Source organism: Capsicum annuum, chromosome 1, assembly GCF_002878395.1.
Source record: "Capsicum annuum cultivar UCD-10X-F1 chromosome 1, UCD10Xv1.1, whole genome shotgun sequence".
NCBI lineage: Eukaryota > Viridiplantae > Streptophyta > Magnoliopsida > Solanales > Solanaceae > Capsicum > Capsicum annuum.
Window position 1 is genome coordinate 110,394,005 of NC_061111.1, and position 4,270 is coordinate 110,398,274.

The 4,270-nt window shown below is 35.1% G+C and overlaps 1 non-coding gene across 1 annotated transcript; it reads right to left on the reverse strand.

The window, feature by feature from the left end:
- Positions 1 to 1,318: 1,318 nt before the first annotated feature.
- LOC124891997 lies at positions 1,319 to 1,424 on the reverse strand. The gene has a single exon (XR_007050018.1). It is a non-coding gene; the product is annotated as a small nucleolar RNA R71 (small nucleolar RNA).
- Between the last annotated feature and the right edge of the window lie 2,846 nt (positions 1,425 to 4,270).

Consider the following 4,270-nt stretch of genomic DNA (forward strand, 5'->3'; position numbering starts at 1 on the left):
TATCACCTGGGTTGTTCTTAATTTCTTGAGCTTACTATTTTAATACTTGGCCGCCATTATAATACATTTATATTTTTATGTGAATTCGGGAGGAGAATCGTAGATTAGAATGCGTAAATTAAGGAGCAAGGTTCTTATCCTTTTATAAAATAAGGGATTTGAATTAGCATTTGGGCTAGGGATATACCTAGAAGCCTTGTTGAGTTCAATTGCAAGAAGATTTCTTAATAAATCTAGAAGAATTGTCGTATCTTTGCAGGAGTTGTAGCTGCAATATTCAATAGATAAAAGATTTTAGGTTGGGAGATCTAGATCGTTGTCTAAACCTTGTGAACCAACAACCTGATAACCAATTAGACTTCTATAAGAATAGAGATTTGTATGATTATTCAAGAAACCTCGACCCTGGAATTCTTAACATAACTATTTAGTACTGTTGCTTCTATCGCTCTAGTCATAAAATTTTATTTCTTATTTACTTATTTACATTTTTATTCTCAAATTCTAAATCATCTTAATACTATACAATACCTAATACTCATTGTCTAAAACTAAAAGTTGTTAAAATTCTAGTTGTTTAATCCTCGTGGGAACAATATGTGATTATCAAAATCACTATATTACTTGAAAGATCATGTGAACTTAAGTGTGCGTCTGAGTCGCAATAGGTTTTTGGCGTAGTTGTCGGGGATCTAATACAATTAGTGAATTGCTAAATTTTTGGTTTTAGATACTAAGTGTAGGTGTTGAGAACTTGATCTTAGCGGATAAATTTTTGCAGGTTTAGCTGAATCAAGGACTGGCGAGAGATAAAGAACTAGTAGAGCCTTTTGAAGAATCAGAGCAAATCTTTTAACAAAGGCGAAGAGTTCAATATTCCACTCAACAGGGTCAAATGGCTAAAATACAAGATCCGAATGTTCTTAATCCCAATGCTTCCATTGATCCAAATGCCGAGAACATTCCACCTCTTGTAATTCCAGTTATCCTTATTATTCCTGCTCAACCAGATGCAAGACCTCTTCATGTGGTGGCAATCCCACTTACGAATCATGTGACTAATAACATTCGAAAACCCAAGAAAGGAGGTCCATTTGAACTGAAGAAGAATATGGTGTAACTATTGAACTCAGCAGGGCAATACCATGGCCTTTCATGTAGGGATGAATGATGATTATGTAAGATTAACACTTGTCCCTTTATCTCTAATGGGAGAATCAAAAAGGTGGTTATCTATTGAACCACTACTTTCCATCACTTCATGGGAGATTGCATCCGAAAGTTACTTATTCGATTCTTTCCATCACAAAAAACTACACGTTTGAGGAAAAGATCTTGAGTATCATTCAAAAAGATGGAGAAAATATTTACCAAGTGTGGGAGAGATTTAAAGGCATGCTCAAAAACTTTCCTCATCACCATCAATCAAATGATGTCTTTGTTCACACATTTATAGAAGGCCTTGAGTCAAATACAAAGATTCTCTTAGATTCAGTAGCAGGTGGCCATGCTTTGGAGAAAACTTATGAACAATTGTATACACTATTTAATCGAAATTCATAAGGGAATCATGATTGGTATGCAGACTCAAGGAGTGCTCCCAAGATGGTTGCAGGGGTATTGGAGGTAGATCAGTTCACTACATTACAGGCACATATTGCAGCCAAGCAAAATCCTATGATTACTCAACTTAATAACATAAATTTGGGTGTTACTCAACCAACAACTACAACAAATGCAGTACAACAAGAAAATTGTTGGTGTGAGGTTTGCAGAAGTGGTGAGCATGTAGATGATGCTTTCACAGCTAATCCATATTCTATCAACTATGTGTGGAATGCAAATTGGTAGGGATAACAAAATTTTAGTAATACTTATAATCCCAACTGGATAAACCATCCTGATTTCTTATGGGGTGGAAATCAGATGCAAAATACAAATTAGTACAAGGGACAAGTGCAACAAAATCCACAGCCAGCTCAAAATACTAAGGAGACTACTCAATCTAGCAATATGGAGGAATTGATGAAGCAATTTATGGCTCAACAATTGTAATTTGCAACAGAAATTAAGACTCAAATTCATACTTTGTAGATGAGTTGAAGAGTTAACAATTTTTTACGAGAAATTTAGAGTTCTAGTTGGGTCAAATTACAGAGGCACAAAATACAGAACCTCAATGAGCATTACCTAGTGATATAGAGATAAATTCTAAGCAGGTAAAAATGGTTACAACAAGGAATAGGCTGGAAACTAAGGAGACAGATCAAGAACTGGTTAGTCCCATAATTATTGATAACAGTACCAAAGATAATGTAGAGAAAAAATCAAAGAAAAAATGGCAAATAATGAAATTCATGTGAACAACAAAACTCTACCCCTTACCCTTTCCTCAAAGGGAAAGGAACCATCAAAAGGAGGCAAGTTATAAGAAGTTGTTAGATATTCTGAAGCAGGTTCAAGTGAATCTTCCTTTTTTTGACATTATTCAAAGTGTGCCAAAATATGCAAAATATTTTAAGGATATATTTATGAATAAGAACTCGTTGGCGAGAATGTCTAGTTGTACTTACTCAAGAGTGCACGTCCAAGATTCAAAAAACATTACCCACGAAGCTTAAAGATCTAGGTAGTTTTGCCTTGTAGATTACCATTGGACAGACTATTTATACACGTGGATATGTGACTTGGGAGTTAAATAAATATTATGCCTACATCATAGTATCGGAAGATGGGCTTGGGAGTTCCAAACCCACTACTATTATTTTATAGCTGGCGGATAGATCACTTGCTAGGTTGGATAGTATTATTAAGGATGTATTACTGCAAGTAGGATCATTAATCTTTTTTGTGGATTTTGTAACTCTTGACTTTAAGGTTGATCTTGTGGTTTTATTTATTTTGTGACAACCTTTCTTAGCAATAGGGCAGTCACTAATTGATGTAGCAGCCGAAAAAATGACCACGCGGGAGCATTATAAAGTAGAAGTATTTGATGTGTACAAGGATTTGAAATTGTCGGCTATATATGAGGAGTTTCAATTTATATTGTTTATTAAGCATATTTCTAATTGGCAGTTATTATTGTCTTATGATCCATTAGAGCGAGCTTTAATGGGTTATGATTTGTATAGACATGTGGAAACATGGAATAGGTTTAGGTAATGAATTTGGCAGTGGTTGAAACTATGAAAGTTCCTATTGAACCATTAAATAGGCCAATTGGTCCATCGCCCAAGCCCTCAGTTGAAGAAGCTCCTAACTTGGAGCTTAAGGTTCTTCCTCCTTATTTATAATATGTTTTTCTTGGTGATCAAGATGCTTTGGTTATTATTTTGTCTACAAGATTAACAAATGTGCAACTAAAGAAAGCTATAGCAGTCCTAAAGAGGAGAACAAAGGTGATTGGTTGGTAAATGTCCAATATTATAAAAATTAATCCAACATTTTGGATGCACAACATTTACAAGAAAGAGGGTTACAGACCAAGAATGCATCAACAAAGAAGGTTGAATCCTATGATGAAGGAGGTGGTTAGAAAAGAAGTGATCTAGTGGTTAGATAGTGGTATTATTTACCCAATTTCCAATAGTAAATGGGTGAGTCTAGTGCATTGTGTGCCAAAAAAGGAGAGATGACCATGGTAACTATGATGATAATGAGTTGATTCCACACGCATAGTGACTAGTTGGGAGATCTGTATTGACTATCATATATTGAATGAAGCAACTCGTAAAGACTACTATCTGATTTCTTTCATTGACTAATTGATACATAGATTGGTGGGACAAGAGTATTATTATTTTTTGGATGGGTACTCAGGCTACAATCATATAATTATAGCATTGGAAGACCAGGAAAAGACCACTTTCACTTTTCCATATGGTACATATGCATTCATACGTATGCCCTTCGGCCTATGAAATACACCTGCTATATTTCAGAGATGTATGATGGAAATATTTTCCAATATGGTTAAAGATTTTGTAGAGGTATTCATGGGTAATTTCTCTATGTATGGTAATTTTTTTGTAAGTTCTTGTAGGATCTTGACAGAGTTCTAGCTCGATGCAAAGAGATGAACTTGGTGCTGAATTGGGAAAAGTGCCACTTAATGGTTAAGGAAGGAATTGTCCTAGGCCATAAAGTGTAATGCAAAGGCCTCAAAGTGGACAAGGCGATGGTTGAAGTGATTGAAAAGTTTCCATATCTAGTCACAATCAAAGAAGTACGGAGTTTTCTTGGACATGCAGGTTTCTATAGACGATTC